The sequence below is a fragment of the Martes martes genome, assembly GCF_963455335.1.
Source record: "Martes martes genome assembly, chromosome: 4".
Taxonomy (NCBI): Eukaryota; Metazoa; Chordata; class Mammalia; order Carnivora; family Mustelidae; genus Martes; species Martes martes.
Window position 1 is genome coordinate 103,936,198 of NC_137891.1, and position 13,414 is coordinate 103,949,611.

A 13,414-nucleotide genomic window follows, 5' to 3' on the forward strand; every position below is an offset into this window, starting at 1 on the left:
TTTATTTATTTACTTATTTATTTATTTTGGTTTGTTTTTCAAGGAACTTTAATAACAAGGTAGGTAACATACTTATTTAACATTATTTTTTTTATCACTAAAGCTAAAACAAGCCATCCTGTCCATTGTGTAAAAACAGACTGCTTAATGTGTGTACACAGTAGTGTAATTAAAATTTCAGAACTTCAGAATGTGAATATCAGTCTTCTCTTTTTTTTTTCATATGGAAAAAAATTGAAAATTATTTGAAGCTTGGACAAAAATTCCATAGCTATATTCTTAGGATAATTCTGTAGAGTCTTCATGATTTACATATACAAGAGAAACTTCAACCTTTTCAAGAAGATATTTCAGCTCCTATGATCTCATCAACTCAGAAAACATTGGCAGCAATCATAACACAGGAGTGAAGAAGCTATTCCTTGACACAATAATTACCCCACATGCCAACTTCTGCTGCTACCATTTGTTCACCTGTGTCCAAGTCCACACCCACAAGCTGACCTGATTCTGATTGTTCTACTTGAACGTTAGCATTTCCTAAAGGTCAAAACCAGACTTCTGAGAAAGAACCTTGGGAATAATGAGCAATGCATCAGCAAATGTTTGAACTCCAAGTTCCGCCCTGCCCTTTACACGGGGCTTATAGTTAATCAAGACTACTTTGCTGTCCCAGCACCTGGAACTACACAGCATTCATCAATAGCATTTTTAACAGCCTCAAGCCATCTCTTATTGCATCCTTTTTTTAAAAAAAATTATTTATTTATTTTAGAGAGAGAGAGTGAGTGAGAGAGCAGGGGAAGGGGCAGAGGGACAAAGAGAATCCTAAGCAGACTTCCCACTGAACATGAAGCTAGACTCAGGGCTTGATCTCGGGGCCCCAAGATCACATCTGAGCCAAAATCAAGAGTCAGACTCTTAACTGACTGAGACACTGGGGTGCCCCTTTTATTGCGTCTTTTATTCGAGTGACTGTGGGCTTATTTGGTGCTTTGAACAAATTTGACAGAGTGAGGATTGTTACATTGCTCAATAAAGGTGAATTTCTCTTCTCCCAATGTAAAGAAGTCCTGCATGTCCCGTTAGGATTTAGATCATCAAAAGAATGAAAAGCTACTCCACCACAAGCAAGAATCAGCCTATCCATATTTCTTCCTTTAGCTCTACTCAGAGCTACTATGCCTTTTTCTGCAAGAGCATTAAAGGAAAACGGGTCAATTCCCTTTTGACTAATAACAACAAATCCTTTATCTGAATCACCACAGACTTTGATTTTCAGTTCTATTATTTTTTTTAACTCTATGTTCAATGAATTTTCTTTTAGCTTTTACAAGTTTCTCTCTCTGTCACGCACTTTCTTAAAAAAAGCCAGAATTCACTTCCAGTTTTCTCATATTCTAATGACATATTGCGTGTGAGGATGTGTGCATCTTCTACTCCTTTTTTTTTTCATATCAGGATGTTGTGCCCCATGGTCCAAAACAAGACCTCTGATGAGGCTTGTATCAGTTTCAGAGTTGTGTTTCATCTCCATGATTTCAACCATGGAGAGGTCGATAGGTTGATCCTGTTTTTAAATGGCAAAAATGGAGTCCACTACAGCCACTGTTAAGACATCAGCAAAAACAAGCAAGCAAAGAAACAAACAAAAAACCAAACACATCAGCGAGTTCAGCATGCACTTTAGAACAGAGGAATGTTCTGGCCACAACTATAAGTACTTCCCTGTCCATTTCTTTGCTTACTTTGATTTGTTCCCAAAACTAAAGTGTCTTTTCCTTTGCAGCTTTAAATCCTTGTTATTATTCTGGGATGCAGACCTTAGAAATGTAGAGAGCCTGTTTCAGAAGCTCTCCAACGACTAGGACATTGGAAGTGGTACCATCACCAGTTACGCCATGCTGAACTGTTGTTACTTTGGTTTTAAGGTGACTGTCAGGTGTTGAGTTTGCATTTCATGAAAAGCACATTACCATCTTTAGTAAGCTTGATGTCTCCAGCCCCAGAAACAAGCATCTTCATGGTGTCCTTAGGCCCCAGGTTGGTCCTCAGGAGGTCTTACAGCTCCAGGGCTGCACTGATGTTGATTGCCAGTGCCCCCTGGACTTGGGCCCCCTTGGCCTTGGGGTTCAGGATCTTCACATCTTCCATGGCTAATCACCACAGGAAAAGTTGTTGTATTTTTTTTTATGAATATAGTGCCTAGTAAAGAGTGATTTTCAATACCTATTTAATAAAGAATGGATTTGGTCATTTAATTAAATAATTAGCATTCGCTCTCAGGTGGTATTGGAAGGCTTAATGCCATATTTTTGGTAATTGCTTTTGATTTGTTTTAAGAAGACTCTATAATAGCATTTTAATATGACAATAACTCATTCTAACACAACAGGGAGATGTTGCCCACATATTCATTACTTTGAGTGAAGAATCAAATGATTTAATCTCAGCATTCATGGTCCTGAAAATTTTCAGTGTTTCATGGGGAAAAAAAGAAATGAACTTTACTCAAATGCTTTAAATGTATTATAATTGAATATTAAACATTTATACATACATTGTTACACATTTTTATAAAAACTATATAATATAGATTTTTAAAATTAATTTTTGAATGCAATTGACCCAAAGGTATAGCTGAAGTCTTCATGAAACTTCTAAGATTCTAAATTCTATGTTCTTCCCACAACTCCTTCATGTATGATAAAAGGAAAGTAAAATTCCCATCTAAAGTAAGTTTATCAGACTTCTATGGTATAAAAAGGTATAAAGTAAAATTTTGGAATATTATAGTAATGATATTATAGTATTAAATATTTTAAGTATATAAAAAAGATGAATATTCACAGAATAAGAAACCTCAAATACTACTTTAGAAACCAAGTTAGTTAAAATGTTCAAGTTATATTCTCATTTCTTTTTGCAATATCTAACCTCACCAGGATATCCTCCACAACAGAGTAGGCTTTGAAGTTCACAAAATTTGATTCTACATTGGCATATCGACCTGACTTCAAAGGGATTTACATTGCTGAAGAATTTCACTGAGTTCAAGAAAGAAAGGAAAATCTCAACTTCCTGTGAAATCTAACTTCAGAGTACCTGGTACCTTCAACAAAATTAGATACATCTGGATATCAAAAACAGGGATTTGAAAGTACAGTTCAATTCATACAGAAGATCTCTTTTTAATTTCCTGTTTGGTGAATATTTATTGTGATGTGGCCATAAGAAAACTAAAAATTTCAAGTTTAGTATTTCAGAGATAAAGCTTTGGTGAACCACATATTTAATTCTAAGTAAGAAACAACACTGACATAAACTTATTCTCCCCTTTGCATTTGTACGTGCAGCACTGGTCAACCAATCTCATTTTTACCTTTCCCACAAAGGCTTGTCTTACCCTTTTCTTCTTCTCTTTTTTTGTGGTCAGGGACTCCCCAGACCCCCAACTACCACCACCCTTCCCTCCCCACCCAACTTTATTGTAGCATTGCTAAAAATGTACAACTCTAAAAGTGTTACGTATCCTAAGAGGGCCACTCAGATTTTCTCCGTTTTACAGTGTTTCTTGTTATTTCCAAGACTTATATATTTTAGCATCTAAATATTCACTTGTATGAATGAAAGACTCTAATTCATTTGTATCTCCCAATTGATTATCATTTCTGAATCTGGCAAAGAAAAAAAATATTTCATTGTTTTGAATCAAACTGTTAGATTGGATCTTTGTGAACCCTCCATCATACATAACATATATATGGAGTGAGTAGAAAGTGAAGATTAAAGTTACAGTTACTAAGGAAGGTCATTTTCTTGAAGGAAAAATACTTTGCAATTAATAACAGTGTCTATTCTTTATTTTATACAAAATCACTCCATATGCATTGTCCCCTTTAACTCTCATAATAATCCTATTGGTTTTCAAATTTTATATAATTGAGGTATTTAAAAAGTATTACTTTTGGAGAGATTGATATCCAGTAATAGAAATTTTAAGAACTACATTTCATTCAACTATTTTTATAGGTGAGGCAGTATGCTAACCTACAAGGAAAATGCTACAATTATTTCCATTTTGTTAATAAGGGCATTAAGATTTAGAGAGATTAAATCACTAACCCATGCTTACAGAGTCAGAGTCAATATTCAGCTTCAGGTCTTCTCTCTCTAGAGCAAAAGCTCTTAACCACCACGCTTATTAGCATTTAGAACTGAAATACTTAGAATTCATATAGTCCAAACTTCTCATCTTACAGATAAAAAAATTGAGGCAGAAAAATAGTTTTCTGCTCAAGTTTGTAAAGCTCATAGAGAAAAACCATCTTTCAAGCCTCTGTACTTCACTTTTACCACCTTAGCCTGCAACAGTCACTCCCCACTATTCTCCTAAGGAGAAGTCCGTGGTTCCATGGTCTATACCTCTTTTCAAGGGTCAGAGCTTGTTGGTTGCTAATTCTGGCAACTCATTAACTCACCTTCATTGGAAGTGGAACTCCAGATCTTCATTTGACCCTAGACAACGGGTTAAAGTTGAGGTCTTAAAAACATTTATTAGTGGGTTTACTTTTGATCCCTATTTGGGAAGGAACAAACCTACTAGGTATGATTCTTCATCTCTGTTAATGAAGTTTATGAATTTTAGTGAAACCATTTGTAACTCCTGAGATTTAATTCTTCTTCACACCAAGGATGGATATATTACTGAGGGTTCTCCAAAGAAGCAGAACTTAGAAGCTGTATATATATATGTGTGTGTGTGTGTGTGTGTATAATTACATATTTATTATATATATTTTATATATTATATATCATATATAAAATATATTTTATATTATTAATATAATTATTAATTATTTATATATATTTTATATAATATATTATTTTATATAATATTAATTATTAATATATAAAATATATAAAATAAATAAAATAAATATATAATTATATATATATATATATATAAAATTATTATAGGAATTGGCTTATGCAATCGTGGAGACCAAGAGGTCCCACTGTCCCCAGTCTACAAATTGGAGAACCAGGAGAGTCAATAGCTCTACCTCAGTCCAAGTCTGTCTGGAGGCCTGAGAACCAAGGGAGCCTATGGCATAAATCCCAGTCTGTGTCCAAGAGCCAGAGAACTAGAAGCACCAATGTCCCAGTGAAGAAGGATATTGGATGTCTCAGCTCAGAGAGAGGGAATTTGCCTTTTTGTTCTATTCAGATCCTCAAAAATTAGGGTGATACACACCCATATTGGGGAGGACCATCTACTTTACTCAGTTCACCAATTCAAAGCTAATCTCTTCCAGAAAAACTCTCAAAGGTACACACAGAAATAATGTTTTACTAGCTATCTCAGTATCCCTTAGCTTGGTCAAGCTGACACAGAAAACCAGCCATCACAATGAGGTATGAGACTGAGGGAAGGTATTATATGAATTTTGGTGCTGGGTTCTGGTTTTGGTTAGGGAAAGAACACATTTTCTACAAGGGTATTAACAGTCCTGTTTTTCTTCTGTAGTAGCTTCCAAGACTACTTAATTTAATGCTTCTCTTAAAAACAAAACAAAACAAAACAAAACAAAAAGAAACAAAATGACAGCAAAAACCTTTAAAAGCATTATTAAAGGCATCTTAAACATCTGAATTTTTTTTTTTAAAGATTTTGTTTATTTATTTGACAGAGATCACAAGTAGGCAGAGAGGCAGACAGAGAGAGAGGAAGGGAAGCAGGCTCCCTGCTGAGCAGAGAGCCTGATGTGGGGCTCGATCCCGGGACCCTGGGATCATGACCTGAGCCAAAGGCAGAGGCTTTAACCCACTGAGCCACCCAGGCGCCCCACACCTGAATTTTTTTAAGGCATCTTACATCTTACATGTAACTAAGTTACAGGTAACTACTTACATGTTTAGATGCCTTAAAAAAAGACACCTTTCCAATAAAATGTAGAAATGAAAACATGTACTTCATTTTCATTTGAGGTAATTTCTTTTTTTAACAGTTTAAATGGTTTCATTGTGCCCTTTTGATGCTAAGGATAGACAAGATGAAAAATATATTGTTCCTTCACAGAATGGTTTAAATTGCAGTAGAAGATGGGGTGCCTGGGTACCTCACTTGGTTAAGTATCTGACTCTTGACCTTAACACAGGTCTGAGATTGAGCTTCTTGTCAGTCGCTGCACTAACCACGGAGCCTGCTTAAGATGCTCTTTCTCCCTCTTCCTCTGGCCCTCCCTGCCATGCACTATAAGTAAGTAAGTAAATAAATAAATAAATAAATAAATAAATTGCAATGAGAGACATGAACATATAAATAGAACATTTCAGCATATTGTGGTAACCTAGTACTAAAAAAGGGCATTTTGTTTTGGTATAAAGGACAAAATTAATAGGTAGTATTTTATTTTTAAGTGAAGTGTTGACTTCTAAAGAAAGTTATTAAAAATAATAATCAATTTATTGAAAAATAAAAGTAATTTGAATATGTTTTAAAAAATAAAACATGGATTAATTAAGCAGCTCATATTGGAAAGTTTAGACTCCAAAATGTTGCTTCTTTAGATTTTTTTGATAAGGCAACCTGTGGCAGAGATTCTTAGCTCATCACCAAACATCTTTATTTTCCTACTGGGGAGATAGCAGGACTAAATATTCCTACCTTACTTCCCACTGGACTTGACAGTGACTGATTTCTCACCAACAGAATGTGAGTGGAAAGTATGAGCACCATTTCAAGGCATGACCATAAAAACTTCCCATGTGTAAACACTATGTATTCTCTCTCCTTCCATTTTGATTTAGACGAGCATAATGATTGGTGGAATGGGGGACCCATAGATGGAAGGACTTTGGTTCCTGGGCCCCTAAATCACTAAATAGAAAAGAATATCCCAATAATCAGGGTCATCTTTTTATGGCTTTTAAGTGAACAAGAAATAAGGTTCAATGATGGGTGGGTCATTTTAATTTGAGGTTTACTCTATACAGTGGATAACATTATCCTAATATGCCAGCACTTATTTTTTTAACTGAAATATAAACACAACCCTAGCTATTTTGCCATACAAGGGTTAATTGAGCATGGCTTATAGAACCACAGAATTTAAAGGCACAGACTGTAGGGAATATTAGCTATAGGATATTAGACACAATTTAGTCCAACAGCCTCATTTTAGAGATGAAGAAATTGATCTAAATTACCAAGAACAATCCCAAACCCTTCTCTTTGTTTCCCCGGCTCCAGGGTTAATAACTCTTTCTATAATTGCTACCTTTCTTTTCTCTTTTCACGTTTTCAGCTATCTCATTAAAACATTGTATCTGGTTAACAATCCTTCATATTGAATTTCCATTTTTCAAATAATTGGTGTGATTTCTGTCTCCTTTCTGGAGCCCGGTATGGACACAGATCGTCTTCCTCTCTTGGTGAAACAAACAAGGATATGAAGCAAATTACAAGTTATCCTGATTGTCTCTTCTGAAATCACTTAGGAGGAAGGGTACAAATTTCAATGGTCTCAAATGCTTCCTTCCACACTAGATCATGGGTGGGGAATACATGGCACACAGGTTGTTCCAGGATGGCTCTGACCCTTAATTAGCTTTGTTTATTGTCAAGACACACATGGGTGCTTTAGTGTAGTTGGGAATAACTAATGCATGCTATAGTCACTATATGGTTAATTTAAATCAATTGTTTTTTGAAAACAATAGGTTACAAACTGGAATTCTTCTGTTCCTCTATCTTTAATTCCTTTCTCTTAGAAATTGCTTAAAACTTTCAGCAAGGTGAACATAAAGAATTTCTCTATTAAATCTTAATTTGTCATTTATATTGTCTAGATATTCTGAATTTCTTTTCTCAGCCTAATGCTTTTCTCTACTGGCAAAGTGAGGTAAGCATTTCTGTGCATTATGATCCTTATATTTAAGGAAGAATTCTTAGATTCATCTAAATGCTTGCTGAAAATAGAGTCACACTATTTATTACTTGTATTTTCAGAAAGATTCATTCAATCTACATTCACTATTAAGATGCACTGCCCTTTCCTTTTTATCCAGACATGACTTTTCTTCCTATATGGTTGACCCTGCAGATTCATTATATGTCTATGTTCTTCATACAGCTATTTCTGATTTTTCTCCCACAGTGGGGAAAACAGGAATCTTACCCTGCTTACTCATGATTAGAGGACTATCTCGGACTAGAAAGAGATTCAAACTCTTTTTCACACTATGAAAAACAGAGTCAAATTCCATTTCTTAAGTAAAATAATTTGGCTATAGCCACTCAGGTATCTTACCGTTTAACTGTTGCATTTCCTGGCGTTGTCTTCCCTTCCTAGTATAGTTATCCATTTTGTGCTTACCACACACCTGGGATGCATTCTGAAGGGTATGGCATGGGCAATGGCCCATATGCCTGCCCCTCACGACTTCTTCCTCCCATGTAGCCCCACCTGTCACAGAACTCTAAGACTATCTTCCTGTTGCACTTACTTCCTTTTTTTCCCCCAGCAAATTTAGGAGGATTTTTAAAGATTGCCTTGCCTTTCATATCAGATGTAGATGATTGTCCTGAAACTCAGATCTATTTTACAAACTCACAAGAAAGAGTCACTCCTTAACAACCCAGCAGGTGTCTCAGGGGCCTAGGCCTAGCAAAGCAAAATCTGTGAACAATCTCACCCAGTATAAGGTGTCTGCTAGCCCCATTGTCAGTTAGTGGCCCCAAACAGAACCTTAATTTGCGTCCCTTTTTTTTTTATTGCTATTATTATTATTCTTTTAGAGAGAAGGAGTGTGCACTTGCATGCATGTGAGCAGAGAGAGGGGAGGAGCAGAGAGAGAGATAATCTTAACCAGGCTTCACACCTAGCCTGGAGCCCAATACAGGGCCAGTCCTACGACCCTGACATCAAGACCTGAGCTGAAATCAGGGTCAGACATTTAACCTACTGAGCCACCCAGATGCCCCTGGGTTCCTTTTAAAACAAAGTTTCTCAGTCTGACAACAGAAGAGAAAGAGTGATTCAAAGAATGAGAAGGACTCAATGAGCTATTGCTACTTCAAAGATGGAAGGGGCCATGCGGGATGAAATAGAGGTACGTTTAGGAAAAAGAGTGGAACCTCTCTGGCAATTATCAAAGAAATGGGATCTCAATTCAACAACCACAAGGAAATGAATCCTGCCAACAACCTGAGTGAGCAGAGAAGTTGATTCTTCACCAGAGCCTCCAGATAAAAGCCCAGCCCAGTGGACACTTTGAATTTTTTCTCACAATTCTTGTAACAGAGAACCTAATTGAGCCTACTTGAACTTCTGACCGACAAAGCTGTGTGATAATAAATGAGTGTTGTTTCAAAATGCCAAGTTTTGGTAACTTGTTGCATAGAATTAGAAAAATAGCACAGTATTCTTACCTGAATTTCACTGTCTATTGTAATGAAAACATTAAAATAATATAAATAAATAAATAATTAATTAATTAAAATAATGAGAGATATATTGGGCTCATAGTGATTTGGGGGAAGAACTTTTAATTTGCTTTGAAAGCTAGTATTTTAATGTAGCAGTGCCATCTTTCTTTATAAATGCATTATTTTTAATTTAAAATTTAATTTTATATGATTGATATTTCTATTTTATATTTTGGTGATTTTCTTCCATAGTACAATAAGCCTTAATAACAATAACAATAAATTCAGGAAATCTGATATATCTTAAAGTTTCTGATTATATAGCATATATCTATTTCATAAATATATAGCACATATCTGTATCATGAAATATTGCCCAGTAATAAAAAGTAATACATTATTGACACATAAAATTGGATGAATCTCAAGGGAATTACTCTGACTAAAAACCAAACAAAAATTTACATAGTTATGACTCAATTTATATAATATACTTGAAATGACAGAATTATAGAAATGAAAAATTGATCAATGGTTGGTAGGGCTTAGGAACAAAAGACAGGCATGGATCGGAAGTATGTATGTGTAAAGATAAAAGAGCAATATGAAGCATCTTTTCGATGATAGAACTGTTTTATATTATGACTGCAGTAGTGGATATATAAAATTACATATGTAATAAAATTATGCAAAACCAAATACACAGAGTCACCCAATAACATTCTCAAGCTGGGTGAAATATAAGATATTGAGAAATAATGAGTCAACCTTGAAAATATATACTTGATAAAACATAGTCAATCAAGAAATGAGTTAAAACAAAGAACTTAGTGATGCTACATGAAAGGTCTAATAGAAATTTTGAGTAATAGATTTATTTAATGCACTGAGTCTAACCAAAATTTAAAAATATATTAAAACATTGAAAGAAAAATTACCTATTGCAAAAATATTTCTTTGGGTATAAAGATGCAAGTCATGACATCCAGATCTAGTAAAAATCATGGATTGATGAGTGCAAGTATAAATCCAATACTATTCTTTTCTTTTTTTTTAGATTTATTTATTTGATAGACAGAGATCACAAGTAGGCAGAGAGGCAGACAGAGAGAGAGGGGGAAGCAGGCTCCCCGCTGAGCAGAGAGCCCGATGCAGGGCTCTATCCCAGGACCCGGGGATCATGACCTGAGCGGAAGGCAGAGGCTTTAACCCACTGAGCCACTCAGGTGCCCCAAATCCAACACTGTTCTTATTACTTAGGGAAGGTGATCAGTAAATATACCTTTATAGTGAAGGAGGTAGAGAAAGTGGGAAACTCAAGACAACTCTTAGCTATTAGGCTCAGATAAATGTTTTAATGGTGAAACCATTTATCAAGATGAGGATTATAGGAAATTAAACAGACTGGGCCATGTTGATTTGGCGATCCCATAGGAGGAGGTACCTAGTAGGCAGCAAATATATGAGACCATAGTTCAGAGAAGCGTAGACTGGTGTTCAAGTTTGAATAACAATCACTGGAAACCCAGTGTATGGAAAAAATTTCCCAGGGTGGGCACAAAAGGTGATTAAAAAGGGGAGAGGGGACAAAACCAGAATCTTGGAAAACAGACGTATTTAAAAAGTATGAAGAGGAAAGGGAGACTGCTGAGAAGAAATAACCAAAGAAATTGAAGGGAAATTGAAGGGGGCCTAGTGTAATTAACCTAACGGAAAACAGAGAGGAGAGATTTTCACGAAGAGTGTAATAAAATTTGTCAAACACAAGAGGAGTCCAACAAGAATCAAAATTGAAAAGAAGTGCTTATAATAATTGAGAAATTATTGTTGACTTTAGTTAAAATAGTTTCAGTGTAATGATTGGCATTGGAGATGGGAATAGGGATATTAGGTAGACAGATGATTGTTCTCAGCTGAGGATGGAGTGGGAGATAAGAAAGTGGTGATAGTAACTGGTAACTATATTTGGGAACGTTTCCTGTTAAGAGCAGAAAAACAGTGACCTGTAGGTCCTATGGAGGTAAATTTTAAGCATGAAAGTTTCTGAAGCACTTACACGTAGATTGTGGGTAAGTGGCTAGTAAAGAGAGAAATTACAAATATGAGAGAGAAAGAAGAAAACTTGCAGTGGAGTATGGCTCTGTTCCTAAATACATAAAAGTGAATATAATCCAATTTGTATTTTTACATGTTTGTATTTCTGGAAATGGAATTAAAAAGATATATTGCTGACTTTATTTCCTCAATGTCCTGTGATTTATATATAAGACTTTAGAATTGAAATGTAGTTCAAATAAAGTAATTCAAAATAATTACACGATTGATGGGATTAATGGGTTGTGAGTATAGTGGAGCATAATTTATTTAGCTCAACACTTTCAAACCTTGTCATCAATGTGACAGCATATACTTGCTCTTTCCAACTAATATTTGATTAAGGCATTTTACAATCCCAATCACCACCACTATGTGACATTCCACGACCAGGAGTATGTGACACTATATTAATTCACACATAGATGCACTGATGGCACTTAGCCTTCAATGTGAATGGATATTGCACATTTCATGCTCTGTCATGTCTCATTGCATTAATAGCCATGTGTGTGATGAGGTCCATAATCTATGGCTATTTCACAACATTCTCAAATACATTTGTCACAAATGGAATAGCCAAGTACTTCATTAAGCAATCCTCTCTCCAGAAAGCATATGCTTCCAGAAACAGGTTGGCATTTGAAGTAACGTAAGTCGCTTTTATATGTGTAAGGTTGAAAAGGCACATGTAATTTTAGTAACTCTTAACTTACATCACATCTTTCCTTCGGAAGTCCAATAGCATTCCGGTAAGACCTCTCATTTACCACCGTCACTTTTCTTTCTATGGAGTGGATATGCTCAGCTCTGCCACTAGCTATTTGTAAACTTAGACTAGTGTGTAACTTCTGCAAGCTTCTGTTTCACATCCGTAAAACACAGCTACACAGTAGGGTTGCGATGAAGCTTATGTTACATAACCTAATGTACATAAATCCCCTAGAACCTGAAAAATAAGACACTCCAAAATTTTTATTTTTATTTCCATATTATAAATGAGTAGTAGAAGCGTGTTTGCAACTACAAAGAACTAGATACAAAGCTGTAGAATTAGTCATGTGGGTATTTTGGACTCACTGTAACTTTGTGAACATGTGAACATGTATTTTATTCTCTTTGGACTGGGATTGTAGAGCGACTCATGGAAAATTTTATAGATTCCTTATCGATGCTTGGCTTTACTAAGAAGGTCTTTCTAAATCTATAGTTACAACAGTTCCTAGAACACGTGACAAAGAAGGCAACATGCAGCAACAGCACTGACAATGGGGACTTTCTCTCCATCTTTTATCAGTGGCTTTGAAACTCCTTTTCTAAAAGTATGAAACTATATGATTGCCAGAATTTCATGTGAGAAATCACTTTACTGAGAGAATTTAAAGTATTCTTGTTATGCTTACTCTGAGGCAAAAACTTTAAAGCTTTAAAACGTCTAGTATTGGAGATAGAGGAAACCAACTTCTGGATCTTTAGGGCATATATATATATATATATATATATATATATATATATTTTTTTTTTTTTTTGCAAGAGGCCAGAGTCTCTGTTGGGGTTCCAACACAAGGAATAAGAGAATTGGCACTGGACTTTCCCTTCAGAAACCAGCTAAGTTTGCAGAATAAGACCCAGAAAACAGTGCCAACCTCAACCTGGAAGGAATAGGAAATATTGGGGCTATAGAAAATCTTAGCAGAGATTAGAGAGCTCACCAGGAGCTTCCACAAGAGCAGGGTTGCTGTCACTGTCCCCAAACTTTGATGAATTTGGGGGTCAAAGTAGAAGAAGACTTTCCCCAGGTGCTTATCAGGTAACTGACAAACTTCTTGTTTATACAAAATGAATTCCCTAGGATTGAGGCCCCTTATCCTTTTTCCATCTGAGGAA

General features: G+C 35.5%; 1 pseudogene across 1 annotated transcript; it reads right to left on the reverse strand.

Moving 5' to 3' along the window:
- Window positions 1-373: 373 nt before the first annotated feature.
- Window positions 374-2,154, reverse strand: LOC308341658 (T-complex protein 1 subunit zeta-like; annotated as a pseudogene). Its single transcript has 3 exons — window positions 1,663-2,154; window positions 931-1,619; window positions 374-742 (listed from the first exon to the last, which is right to left on the reverse strand). The product of its transcript is annotated as a T-complex protein 1 subunit zeta-like (transcript).
- Window positions 2,155-13,414: the final 11,260 nt, after the last annotated feature.